We start from the raw sequence: 15,314 nt of genomic DNA, 5'->3' as shown, positions 1-15,314 counted from the left end.
CAGGATGCCGAATTACACGACAGAGTTGAACGTATCATGCTCTTTTGATCCCTGAATTTGGAGAAGTCCGCGAACGACCACAGCCGGTAAAGTTGATACGTGCCCCAATTCGGGGCATGGATGCTCAGAAATACTGTCGTTTGCTGGCTGACATCAGATCTTCAATACAATGCATATGCACGCAATTGGAGTTTATGTGACCGGGCGGTGTTGAAAAGATGAGTCGATCGGTGGCGGATATAAGTTTATAATAACTGCATGGAAAGATGCTCCGCCAGGAAAATAAGTTCGCAATTTGGGACTTCACACTGTTATTCAGGTGAATAAACCGAAATATAGCGAGGAGCCGGATGGCTTCCTCGATTGTGGACAAAACAATGATAGGGATGCGCATCGCTTCCTCCCTTGTGGACAAAACAATGATAGGGATGCGGATGGAAAGATGAGGAATCCCATCGCTTAGACGAGGTCACATTTCAAGTCGATACGGTGAAAGAGGGCTCCTTGCTTCTCCGAGACATTGGGTATACGTTGTATTTGGAGTGTTTGACTGAAAGAGAGACAAAGAAGTACAAAGATTAAAAAAGAACCGCGAAAGGAAAAAAAAAAATACTTACGCATTTTATTTGTCCATGTTTGAGACCTCGAAGGAAGAGAACGCATTTTATTTGTCCATACTATTTTGAGCCCTCGAGGAGAACCACATGAACATGGTGTAATTTATGGTTTTTCCTCATTCTACTAAGTATCATGCATAAGCATTCATTAAGTATAGCAAAATGTAGCTATGAGATTTAACTATGGCCTTTTCTTTTCAATCTTAATTTTAGTTTGTCTTTGAAAGTTATGTATTCATTATGGTTTTTCCTTCAACATTTTGATGATTCTAGTTTGCTCTTCTCTCTCAATTTTATTCCAATTTGTTTTAGAAATCTATGCATTTATTGTGTTATTTTCATATTTTAATGAATGGTATGTTTTTTTTGTTTTTTAATATTTAAATAATGTTGGGAACCATTTTTAGGACAATTTATTTTTTCCAATAAAAGTATTCTTTTTCTCAGTATTTTTTATGAGATTTGAACCTAAGACTCAACTTGTCCTGACGATGAACGCGTCGACAAATGATAGATCTTGTGATTTATGCCGAAAAATCTCTCATAAACCGATATGGATCACAGAAGCCTAAATTCAAGAATTAAGTCTCGCACAAACTATCTGATTTACATTTTATGGGGTTAATTCTCTGAACCTAAGACTTAATAAGAATTAAGTCTCGCACAAACTATCTAATTTACATTTTATGAGGTTAATTCTCTTACTCGTCTATGATGAATGAGAGAGTTTTAAAACAAAACAAGTTGAAAAATTAAACATATTGGAAATACATGAAATTAGTAAAACCAGTATAACCATATATAGTTAGTAAACATCGATAGGAATCAGATGAATGAGAGAGTTTTAAAACAAAACAAGTTGAAAAATTAAACATATTAAAATACATGAAATTTAGTAAAACTAATATAACCATATATTGCTAGTAAACATCGATAGGAATCAAATCAGGCATCGAATCATTTACAACATGATACATCTTACATTGCTGAGATTTAAAAAAAAAATTACTTTGATTTAAATTATTATTATTATTATTATTATTATTATTATTAATTATAGAAAAAAAGAAGAAGACTCATAAGTCGAAAGAGAAGTATACGAAAGAAGAGCCTCCGAGATCGTATGACAAGATGAAGACGAAGAAGCCCTTGAACTGTTGGATATGTGAGGAACCACATATGGTGAAGAATTGTCCTTCAAGATCAAAAGTGGAAGCAATTGCACAATCCAATGTGAAGAAGAAGAAAGAAGAAACTTTCATTGGAGTTATGCAGATTTGGGGAACTGCAGTGGCTACGGAAGCGATATCATGAAGAGATACCGAAAGGAACCAATTCGAATATGTGGAGATGAAGATTGGGAAAGGCATTGTTCTCACTATGGTGGATAGTGGTGCAACTCATAACTTCATGAGTGAAGATATTGCGAAGAAGATTGGGTTGGAATTTATACCAGTTCAGGCACAATTGAAAGCAGTGAATTCTCCACCTAATTCTGTGATTGATGTAGCGCTGAAGGTCGATGTGACACTAGGTGAATGGACAAGGAAGGTCGATTTCACAGTGGTGCGGATAGATGACTATGAAGCTGTGCTAGGCATGGAATTTATGAAGCAATTTGAAGTTATGATAGTCCCACACATGAAGAAGTTGTACATTTATGACGAGCGTGAGGAAGCACCCATTGGTATACCAACCATAGGGGCTACGACAGTCAAATGTAAGTTGACAACGATGAATGTGGAGGAGGTGAAGTGAGATGAGGAAGTCTATAAGAGATTGTCTTATACAAAGGAAAAACTTATGGAGTGATCACAAGTGATTAGAGCATTGTCTGATAGTATCTTGGATCTATGAAGCAGACTAGCGGCAATGAAGAAGGATGAGGATGCTAGACCAGACGATCAGTGGGAGAGTTGGGAAGCATACTTGCAAAGATTAGAGGTGGAAGATCCTAATAGGTGGATTGAGCTGATACGCAAGGAAGAGGGAGAGCCTTTGGCCTCCACTTCCTCCCACTCTTCTTAGACTAACATGGTGATGAGGCTCATTATTATCTGCTCATGGAAGTGAGTCTCCAACATTTTGAGCAGACATCTGGGGTGAGAGTTTGGCATATCTATGGCATGAGGCAGGTCAAAGGTGGGCACATCTCGATACCCATACACATATTTGTGTGGACTTATAGTCTTGGTGATGGTGGTTGCCGAGATGATGTTGTCAAGGATGACAACTGTTTAGAGTGGGGGAGTATGGCATGCCCTCGAGTTGCCATTTATGATGTGCGATGGGTCATGACATGACTTTCGGTTAAAGGCGACGAGTCGGCATGTGCGACGAGCTGGGCGTTTGGTTAAATGTACCTGCGCGAACATGCAACGAGTTGTGATGATGGGACGAGTTGGGTGGTCGGTCAAATGCGCCCGAGACACGAGTTGCAACGAGCCAAAATGGGGGTCAAAAAACCAAACGGCGAAATTTGGCTAAGTGTGGAGAAGTCTAACAAGTTTAATGGAGGGTCAAAAAACTAAGTGGGTTGGTCGAGTTGACATATGGTTGGGACGAGCCGACTTAACTTGGTGGTCTGACGATCGAATTACATGGTCGACCTAGGTAGGCTGAACCATCATTATCCATGGGAGAAACATATATATATGGGGTGAATGCATAGAGGAGAAACCAAGCAATTCACATCCAAGCATAACCAAGACGAATTGGTAGCGAGGAGGACGAGCAAATAAGATTGGGCAAAGGTGTAGGCACACAGAGGTCCGAACACCAAAGCCGCAAAACCGCAGGAAAACCGAGCGCAGGTCGAAGGTTGGGCGAACGAGCCATAGGTGGTAAGGCGGGTAGCAAGTTGAGCGAAGGGTCGCGAGCTCTAACCACAAGGTGAGATGCCGTAGCACATGGGCGCACCCCTCCAGAAGTCTGAATGGAGGTAGGAGGAGGTTGTGAACGACGAGCAAGCAGAGTTTTTGAACCAAGCGAGCGGAGTTTGTGAACGATGCATGGGCGGAGTTGTGAACAACAAGCTAGGCAAAGTTGTGAGTAGACGCGTCGGGGCGAAGGTGAACGGATGAGATGAAGGCGAGTTGAATAATGAACAGGTGAAGTGTGGGGGCGCTCCTGCTTGCGAGTGGTGTGACACAACACGATAGTGCACGCGAAGGCAAACACGGGTGCGGAGGTGACAATTTGGGTGCCTTGCCCAACGACAAGTCAGGTAGGCGACCTGAGGGCGAGAGCACTCCTACTCGAGCATGAGTCAAGCCGAGGCAACGCTGAAAGAAGGTCGAGTTGGTGAATTTGGCATTTGTGAAGGTGAATTTTGGGGTTGCCTTACAAAGGCTGAATATTGTAAATACTTGTAAAAATTGTATTGTTATATTTATTTGGGCATACTCGAAGTAGAGAGTTGCCCCTCCCTTTGAAAGAAGTATTAATCTGTTGTGCATACTTTTAATGATGATGATGATGAATGTTTCTGCTGTGTAAAAATAATGATGGATGCTTAGTAAAAGTTGAAAAATATTCTAAGTGTTGAATGTTAGGCGTAGTCCATACCTGAGAGTATTGGTGAAAAGAAATTGGGTAGCAGTGCCAGACCTACCTATGTGCGGTTGAAAGACCACTGTCAGGATAGGGCCGTGACAGGTATGGTATGGATAATTTTTAAAGTCCACTAGGTCTTGGATAGATAGTGATTGGGTGTTTTGTTAAGGCACTCCTTGATGTGAAGTCATTTATTCAATTCCCCATCTGGATTAGGGTGATATATTGGACATGATGAAGATATAGTCTTGCCAAACTTAATTATAGAGAACTAAATATAGTTTTTATTTCTAATCAAATACTTCTTATTATTACTATTCATTAAAATTGGTATATTTTTATGGGCTTTACAATGTAATACATTGATAATGACATGCCTACACATCCTTAGTGTGAGTGTGCTTAAAAATTTAATCACTTCAGACACTTCTTCGTATCCCTGGTCTTGCGAAGAGAAAACCATTCAATATCACAATGATAATTAGCGATAACATTGGTGTAGACAATAAAAACTCTTCAACTCTATTTTAATCCATGCTAAATTCATTACTGATGACTTCATTCTATTCGACTCGAAAAATAGAATACACTAAAATAATAAATAAAATGCGAGAGATGAATATTTTGAAATCTTTAAAGCTATTGAAAGATAAGAAACCTCCAAAACTACTCACCCAAAAAAATGTAAGGCAAAAACTCCAAAACTTGCACCTATAACCAACTACTAACAAAGAGAAAAACATAAATCAAGAAGCAAACATAACACAAAAAGCAAGATCTCACTCTCTATCATTTATGATCACATTTAGTCTATCATCACAACGAGATTATCATGATAAAATTTGATAAAATTTATTACATATGAGTTAGATAAAAGCTTAAATAGTATATTTACTAAATGGATGATGATTGTAAAATTTTCCACCACATATATATTTTTGTTTTATTATAAATTATTGGTGGTAGCTACAATCCTATGTATAAATGTTTATAGAAATTTTTACCAATATAATATTAATGCGGGAAAAATTAACTCTTTACTTTGTTTATTACTTAGTGATCATTTCAATTTTTCTTATTATTAATAATGATTCTTTACTTCCCATAATTGATGTTGCAAATTTAAACAAAATAACAAAATCCAAAATCCAATATGGAATTAAATCAAACAAATTATTTTATAAATATATATTTTTTAATAACAATAATTATTCTTTGTATTAATTCTGCGTGGTTGTGGTAAAATACACTGAATATTTATAATTCATATACATCTATGGGCTTTAATTTCATTATTTGTAGACAGATAACCCATGCCCAGTTGTCCGTGATCACTACAAAAAGATTCAGATACAATACTCTTATTTATTCTACAAGAGTATACTCGAAAAAATCGAGACAAGATGAAAACACAAAAAAAACAGTGATTACATTTGACGATTAAGCATTTAGATCAACAGGGCAGTTTAAATCAATGCCCAAGTTCTAGACTTTTGAAGGGGTGCTTTGTTCTTCTAGGTGGGTGCTTGACTTGGGCATCTGGAGATGGGGATCCTTGATCATGCTGCGCAGCGTTTCGGCCTCATCCTCAAGCCTCACAATTTTCTTGTGTTTGGCCTCTATTACATCACAGTTTTCACAGGCAACCACAATTTGATGGTGCAATAAAACATTAAGGTCGAAGAGCTCTAATTTAATATTTGTGATCTCCTGAGCACATTCGACACATACCGCAGGAGTTAGGGACCAAGATATGTTGTTCTCGACCCATTGTGAGATTACCCACATCAGTTTCCACCACCATGCCTAAACGTGCATGTTGGCTACCCTAGGTTCCTGTAATCATCCTCTCAGAACACCATTGTAATGCAGAGAAAGCACATAAGGTGGAGGAGAGGGAATGCAACTCATGTTGTGGCTTGTCATGTATTGAAACCCATAGAGCTCGCTGGGGTGAGCTAGAGCACCTAAGCAGGGGGACACAGTCCAAAAGGAAGGTGACAAACTCACAGCTTTGAGACTTTCTTGGGTTCTTCTCACCAAGAGGATGAAACTCAATCCAACCAGAATTGTAGATGGTAAGAAGAATGGGAAATCATAGGCAACCCAAATGAAATTTGTAGCAGTTTCCATGTAGATACATCTTGTGATAGAGCAAAGACGAACTAGAATCTCCAGGATCCCAATGTGGTGCCATCATTTCCTAAGAGGTGAGAGAGCTTCAATTACTTGTAGCCAGGAATTGGAGCGGTTGCACTGTTTGGTGTAAGCTGAGAGGAGTAAATGTAGCATGAAGGATGAGATGACTCGAGGACTCGCAGGGTGAACAACTTCAAATTCCTACAATGATCCTTGAACCAATAATTAGACAAGAAGACTCCCACGCTTAACTGAGGATCCGACCTAGGTAGTGTCACGTGGGAGGGAGAATGAGGGCTGCACGCTAGGAGAGAGAGATAATGCTTCATCATGTAGGCGAGTGGTGGGAGGGACGGGATGAACTCACAATGATACTAGCCAACCATACATGAGGGGTATAATTAGATGCCTTGGGATCCAGGGATATATACCATAAATGCCATGGATGGATGGGGATAGGAGGGGGATACATAAAGGGACTAAGAATGGGGGTAGTTAGGGCATGGGGAAAAACTAGGGACCCCATTAACTTCCCATTCTCTTTTATTTAAGCGGAAAGCTATGTTTGTCATTGAGTCGGCCTCTGAGTTGATGTTTCTAATAATATGCCAAATCACGAACTACCAAAGGTGAGGAGGATACTTTGAGCAGGTTGGAGGGCTGGTTTAGATGATTGTCTTTAACAAGGGAGATGTTTCTTAAGTTTCTAATAACAAAAAAAGAGTCTCCCAAAATTGTAATGTTGTTACCTTCATTTTTCTAGGCTAAGAGGAGCCCTATATACAAGCCATAAACCTTAAACCTCAGCTTGATTATATCATTTTACCTAGACCCAAGCTTATTTATCCGCTATTATTCCTTCTCAATTGTAGAGAATCGCTTCCTCGTGCTACCCCTAATTATTTTTTAAATATTAACATTTTCATTGAATGTTTATTCTACAAATTTATTTTAATGTTTCTTTCCCCTAATTTTAATGTTTCTTTTAAAATATTTATTCTTGAAGTTTAAAGAAATAAGAAAATTCAAAATCAATATTGAATTAAATCAACCATTTTTTTAAATACTGGTAACATCATTTAATGTTTATTTTAATTAATTTATTTACTCTAATTAATGAGGAGGCTAAAGCTAAATATTTAGGAAGGATGTCCATTTTATTAATAATATAATTTAGTGAAAAATATCTTAAATATATCTTACTCGATTATTTAAAATTTGTGATTTTTAAATTTTGATTTATTACAAAATTAAAAAACTAATATGGATATCATAAAAGTATAGAATTTTAATGTATGCTTGGAACCCTCCTACTTTATATAGTTGGGAAAGAGTACACAAGAAAATAGCTTTGCTTCTCTTTTCGCCTCTACAGAAGAACCCTCATGCAAATACACAATTGAACTATTGAACTAGAGATTGACAGAAAAACCCAGATGCAAATACACAATTGAACTGTTCAACTAGAAATTTACCTAGATGCAAATACACAATTGAATTGTTCAACTAGAGATTAACTTCGCTTAAATTTAAGGTACACTCTCAAACCCCAAGATTGCTTTGAAAAGGTTTAAACAAAGCCTCTCAAATATAATTACACAACTTAAAAAAAAAACTTATCATCTATTATTTTCACAATTTGATCATGCTAGGTGCCCATAAGGCCTGCTCTTTTAAGTAAAGAACTTTCCGTCACTACTTCCCTGCCACAGAACAGCTAAAATATGGTTTTCGAAATAGGCGGGATGTACATTTCTGTCTAGAAGCTCCTCTGTGACTTGTACGATTGAAGCTTCAGAAGCCGCGCTATTGCAAAGATCATGGTTGGATAGCAACCCTATACAAAACCCAAAACTAAGCATTTTTCTTCTTATCAAAATCTTGCCCTTCAGATACTAAATTTCTCAAGAAGATCGAACTCCTCACCTCTGAATTTTTTCAAACAGAATTACTAATACACAACCAGCATCTGCGACGTTCAAAACGATGGACTAATTGGGTTATACAATTCATTCTCCGAATCTTCATTCTTAGATGGGCTGTGGTAATTAACGCACATAATTAAAACCCCGTCTGGTCTCCAGAGCTCAACAGCGAGGCAGCGTGCACTTCTGTCCTTCCATCAATCCCTGATGCTTCGGTTCGCAACGTGTGGGCAAACGTTCACAGATGTGAGCCAGCGACTGAAGATTGCATTTAACAATGGTATCCACGAAGAGGCACGTATCACTGGGGCTATTCCCCTCCGGCACGTCCACCACGTACGACTCAATCACCAGGGTCTCGTTCTTCCTGTCTACGTTGCGGGCCTCATGAACTGTGGTGAAGGACTGATAGTTTTGCAGGCGGTGCTCTCCTCCAACGACTCTGAAGCTCAGAACGTGGTGATCGTTGTCCAGAATCTCGAGCCGTTCAGTGCTGCTCTTCGCTGGAAGTCCGGAGACCACGCGAAGTTCTCTTGTACTCCCCACGGTGCCATCACCCAGCATGGAGCAGCTACGGATGAAATGCTTGTACGTCTGTGGTTTGTTGAAGCACCGCACCACGGACTAGACGTCCTCAACTGTTGCTCGAATCCACCGCACGACCACGGAAGAGAAGTGGCCGTCGCTAACGGAATGTTTGTGATATCGTTCCACCACGTTCCTCAGGTACTCATATTCCTTCTCCATCACCAGGGATTGCAGCATCTCGGACACCAGATTGGCCGGCCTTGTACGTATCGAGCCCGTTTCATCAGTAATATTTGAGACATCTGAAAATGGCCACAGCTGGTGGGAAGGAGACATGCTCGAATTCGAGGTTTCGATGCTCAAAACTAGTGTTTTCCACTCGCAGATATGAGATCAGTTCAATGCAAATACAGGCAATCGGACTTTCTGGGTACGAGGCAACGCTGAATGTCTATATATATGTCGATTGTGGGCGGTTAGAAATTTTAATGATTTCACGGTAGTGATAGCTATCCAAAATAAAGGAAGTTCCCAAATCGAGCGCCACTATGTTGTTCTTCACGTGAATAAGTGGGGAAAAATTGAGAAGCGGATGGCTACCTCCCTTGTGGACAAATCAAGGAGAGTCATGCGCATGGAGGGATTGTGAATCCCATCGGGTGCCACATTCCATGTGGAATCCCCACCGACAATCAGCGACCAACGAGCCTTGGTCGTCCAGGTGGGCTTCATAGGAGATTAAGTGTATTAGGTGTGTAGTTCGAGTGTTTGAGCCAATAAAGTAAAACATGTAATTCATAGAATTTGAGGCATATAATTCATATGGATCTGTGATGAAGTATATTACCGTTTATGAACTTCATGGTCAAGGAGGGATAGATTTGTTTCAGTTAGTCGAAAGGATGAAGTATGTTACCGTTTATGAATTTCAATGTCAAAGAGGCATACATTGTTTTCGGCAGATGGATACTTGGAATCTGCTCCTTCGGCTCCTTTTTAGCAAGAGAATTCTTGGCAGCCTTTAGGAAAGCCTTCTATCCCATGTATCTACTATAACCATTCTTGACGAAGACATCAAGGAGATGAGATTTTTCTTTCTCAAAACTCTTATTATCCGAGATCCTTAGAGCCATGATAATTGTTAATCATACTTTTTATTCCAATATTTATATGATAACTCTATAAATAGTTAATGATACTTTTTATTTTTATTTTTAATATTTATTTTCTTTGTATTTATTAGTTAATCCCCTTTAACTAACTATTAAATTATTAACCAATAAAATAAAATTATTTATATATTTATTAAATTAACAACCAATTAAATTAAATTATTTATATATTTATTTAGAGGTAAAGTCCCTTATTAATTTAGATTATTTATATAATGTCCCTAGTCCAATTTAGCCGTTGGAGGCTCTGCTCAAGCTATTTAACATGCAAAGCTGGATCTGGCTCTTCAACTTGTCCTGACGATGAACCACATTAGTTGGTTCGAAACACATCAACAAATGATAGATCTTGTGATTTAAGCCAAAAAATCTCGTAAACTCATTTATCTTATTTATCCTATAGTAATGAGAATGAATTTAAATTAATTATTTAATTTATAAGGTAAATTATATATTTTATTTTTAAATCATGAAACGTATTATCAACAAATAACAGGAATAATGAAATGTAATGTAATGTCAACAATATTATAATGATAATAATTTTAACTTTAAAATATAATTTAAAAAAAAAAACATATTTCCTCTTATATATTAAAAATATATATATTTTTAAATATAAATTTATTATAAAATAAGTTAAATTGCTTTTCAACTCTATAATATATAAAATAATATTTTTTATTAAAAATATTATTATAATTCTTTTATTAAAACAGATCTTAATTTGTATTACATGATGTATGTTTTATTAACTTCTACTAATGATTATTAACTAGCTATTGTACTAGATGTTGCAATGGAAATGCCATAAGGCAATAGCATATAACATTAATTAATGTTTTTTTGACAATTTTTGAAAGGCAAAAAAATATAAAAAAAAGGCAAGGATCATGCTACAGTGACATCTTGCTGCCTCCAAGTAGGACCAAGCTCTAATCCTCGAACTCTACGGGAATCTTACATCCTGCTGCCTCCGTGTAGGACCAAGCTCTAATCCTCGAACTCTACAGGAAAAGTTCAGTGAGCACAGAGTTTCTCCCATGTCGTTTTCATGGGGACTAATTTGTACAAACAAAGTCTTTACATGTAACATTAATTAATGCTTCTTTGACAATTTTTGAAAGGAAGAAAAATATAAAAAAAAAAGGCAAGGACCATGCTAAAGTGACATCTTGCTACCTCCGAGTAGGACCAAGCTCTAATCCTCGAACTGTACTGGAATCTTACATCTTGTTGCCTCCTTGAACTCTATTGGAATCTTACATCTTGTTGCCTTCGAGTACGACCAAGCTCTAATCCTCGAACTCTATTGGAATCTTACATCTTGCTGCGTCCGAGTAGGACCAAGCTTTAATCCTTGAACTCTACTGGAAAAGTTCAGTGAGCACAGAGTTTCTCCCATGTCATTTTCATGGGACTAATTTGTACAAACAAAGTCTTTGAGTATATGACCTGGCCAACTCTACTAGAATCTTACATCTTGCTGCCTCCGAGTAGGACCAAGCTCTAATCGTCAAACTCTACAAGAATCTTACATCTTGCTGTGTTCGAGTAGGACCAAGCTATAATCCTCAAACTCTATTGGAAAAGTACTGTAAAAGTTTAGTGAGCACAGAGTTTCTCCCATGTCATTTTCATGGGGATGAATTTGTATAGACAAAGTCTTTTTAGTATATGACCTGGCCTTGATATTTGTGTGCCAGAAGGAAATTCAGCAATGGCAACATACTTTTTTTCCCATGGAATAGTTGTAGTCGAAGGACAAATGTCAATTCAAAAATTAAACTCCACTATCAATAAAAGATGTTAGAAAATTATATATTACAGAGCAATGGAACACATAAAATATTGCAGAGATATAAACACAGAAAACGCATAAAACAAGAGAGACACAGATATACATGGTTCATCCAGTTTGGGATACATCCATGGAGAAACAACCAATCCTTACTTTATTATATTATCCAACAAACTGAAGAGATACAACCTACAGCAGATCCGCTGTAACACCCTCTTCGCTCTCAATCTCCTCTCTCTTCCTCACTCAGAATACAGACATACATAGATGCAATACAATTCCCTCATATATAGTGAGGGGTTGCCTTCTAGGGCAAAAAACCCTAAATTAAACATAACTTCTACCATCAGATCATCCTCCTAATGAATGGCCCAGATTGACTAGAAATTACTAGACTTTTACAAGGTAATTTTACATCTATTTTTAGCTTTGGGGGCGCTGCCCCTGAAACCCCGCTGGGGGACCACTGGCCCTCGGACCCCCCAACCCCCCCCCCCCGTACCCCTCCACATGGAGGGGTGTACAGTCTTCCTCGGGTATACATCCGCCTGAAACCTTTGAATACAGAAGATAATCAGGCTCCACACCCAACAATCTCCCACTTAGAGACCGATTATAACAACTCCATCGTTGCTTCATTTGGTAGACATTGACTCCAATTTTGTTTCTCATCTTATTCATCATACTTGAAGACCAATTGAAACTGAGCAGATTCTCAGTTTTTCCCTGGTTACAACTTTTGTTAACATACCTGCAGGATTCTGACTAGTGTGTATCTTTTCCAGCTTCAATTGTCCATCTTCCAATGCTGACCGTATGAAATGGTACTTGAGCTGTATATGTTTAGTGTTGGAATGAAATGCAGAGTTCTTTGCAAGATGTATGGCACTCTGGCTGTCACTGTATAACCTGCCCAACTCCTGCTTCTTACCTAATTCATCCAAAAACCTTTGTAACCAAATCATTTCTTTACTAGCCCTTGTAGCAGCAACATACTCTGCTTCTGTTATTAAAAGTGCAACAACACTTTGGATTTTTGAAACCAAACTGACAGTTGTTCCACCTATAATAAATACATATCCTGTATTGCTCCTCATGTTATCTCTGTCACCTGCCATATCTGCATCAACATATACCTGTAGAGAAATGTTTGAACCACCAAAGCATAATGCTTGATTTGTGGTACATCTCAAATACCTAAGAATCCACTTCACTTCCATCCAATGTTCTTTTCTTGGATTGTTCATGTACCTGCTTACAACTCCCACTGCATGTGCAATATTAGGCCTTGTGCAGACCATTGCATACATTAAGCTTCCAACTGCTGATGCATATGGAACTTTAGACATATGAGCCATTTCTTCCTGAGTCTTGGGACACACCTCCTTACTTAATTTGAAATGGCTAGCCAAAGGTATACCAACTGGTTTTGCATTCTGCATATTAAACCTTTTCAACACCTTTTCTATGTACTCACTTTGAGACAATGTTAATTTGTGATTCTTCCTGTCTCTAGTTATTCTCATACCAAGGATTTGTTTTGCAGCACCCAAATCCTTCATTGCAAATGAGTTTGCTAATTTTATTTTGAGCACATTTATCTCCTGCATGTTAGAACCTACAACAAGCATGTCATCTACATACAATAACAATATAATATAGCTGCCATCATTTTTCCTTTTAAGATAAACACAATGATTAGAGTGACACCTAGTATAACCTTGTTCAGACATAAACCTGTCAAATTTTAGATACCACTGCCTTGGAGCCTGTTTTAAGCCATACAAGCTCTTCTTCAACCTGCACACTAGTTTCTCCTTCCCTTTTACCTCATATCCTTGTGGCTGCTGCATATATATCTCTTCCTCCAAATCCCCATGGAGAAAGGTTGTCTTTACATCTAACTGCTCAAGATGCAAATCTTCAACTGCTACTAGACTTAAAATAGTTCTGATTGAAGTCATTTTAGCAATAGGAGAAAATATTTCATCAAAATCAATACCTTTGTTCTGTGCAAACCCCTTCACTACAAGTCTAGCTTTGTACCTCTATTTTCCTCCATCTTCTTCCTCCAGCTTGTAAACCCATTTATTTTGCAATGCTGTTTTACCTACATGCAACTTGACTAAGTCCCAAGTCTGGTTATGTGTTAAGGAGTCCATCTCTTCTTTCATGGCTTGCTCCCACTTCTTCCTAGTTTCTACCTGCACTGCTTCTTCATAACATTCTGATTCACCAGAATCAGTGAACAATACATAATATAATGAAGGAGAGTATCATTCAGGGGGTCTACTTATCCTGGTAGATCTTATAACACCACTTTCAGGTGTTTGAAGTGCTTGTTGCTGTTGTGGTTGTTGTTCTGGCTGTTGATCATTATGATTTTCAGGCACCATCACTTTTCATGTGATATCGTCAAGCACTGTGTATTCTCTGTTTTCTTTTTCTTGTTTCTTTCCGTGCATGTGATTCTTATACAAGACCTTTTCATTGAATATTACATCTCTGCTCCTAATGATTTTGTGATTTTCATAATCATATAAGTGATAACCAAAATCATTAACACCATATCCAATAAAGGTACATTTCTTTGATTTTGCCTCAAGCTTTGTTCTATTTTCTTTTTTAATGTGGACAAAAGCTTCACAACCAAAAGTCTTTAAAAATGAGTAGTTTACCTTTTTACCTGTCCATGCCTCCTCTGGAATACCACCATCCAAAGAACTTGAAGGCCCTCTGTTTATTAGATAAACAACAGTATCTACAACATCTGCCCAAAATTGTAAAGGCAATTCTGCATGCAATCTCATGCACCTTGCACGCTCCATGATTGTCCTGTTCATTCTTTCTGACACACCATTTTCTTGTGGTGTTCCTGGAACTGTCTTCTCTTTGTGAATTCCATTTTCTGAACAACACCTATAAAACTTTTTGCTGCAATATTCACCTCCATTATCTGATCTGAGACACTTCAACCTTTTCCCTATCTCATTTTCAACCAAATCTTTCCATATCTTGAAAGTATCAAATACGTCAAATTTATTTCAAATACAATAAATCCAGGTTTTTCTGGTTGCATCATTAATAGAAGTAACATAATAATGAGAGCCACCAAGAGATGATACCTGAGCAGGTCCCCATACATCTGTATGCACAAGCTCTAATTTTTCGCTCTTCTTTTCTTTCCCAACCCTAAGGAATCTGACTCTCTTTTATTTTCTATAAACACAATTCTCACAGAATTTTAAATCAACATGCTTCAAACCTGGCAACAAATTTCTTGATTGAAGAATATGCATCCCCTTCTCACTCATGTGTCCGAGCCTATGATGCCATAATGCTCCATCTGCTCCTTTGGAAGTTAAAGCATTAACAGAGTTAGAAATACCATTGCATAAATACAATGTACCAACCTTTTCGCCTTTTGCTATTACTAGGGCTCCTTTGGTGACCTTCCAAGATTTATCTGTGAAAGTTGTCACGCAACCTTCACCACCTAACTGCCCTGTTGAAATCAGATTTTTCTTCAAATCTGGAACATGCCTTACCTCCTTTAGTAGCCATTGGTTTCAATTCT

At 37.9% G+C, this 15,314-nt stretch overlaps 1 pseudogene; it reads right to left on the bottom strand.

Annotated features, from left to right (window-relative positions):
* Nucleotides 1-8,097: 8,097 nt before the first annotated feature.
* On the bottom strand, nucleotides 8,098-9,135 carry LOC149160764 (abscisic acid receptor PYL12 pseudogene; annotated as a pseudogene).
* Between the last annotated feature and the right edge of the window lie 6,179 nt (nucleotides 9,136-15,314).

This window comes from Pinus tabuliformis, chromosome 5_2 (assembly GCF_031772625.1).
Source record: "Pinus tabuliformis cultivar Carrire ecotype Pingquan chromosome 5_2, CPIR1, whole genome shotgun sequence".
Classification (NCBI taxonomy): Eukaryota; Viridiplantae; Streptophyta; class Pinopsida; order Pinales; family Pinaceae; genus Pinus; species Pinus tabuliformis.
This window is presented reverse-complemented; position numbering and strand designations above follow the sequence as displayed.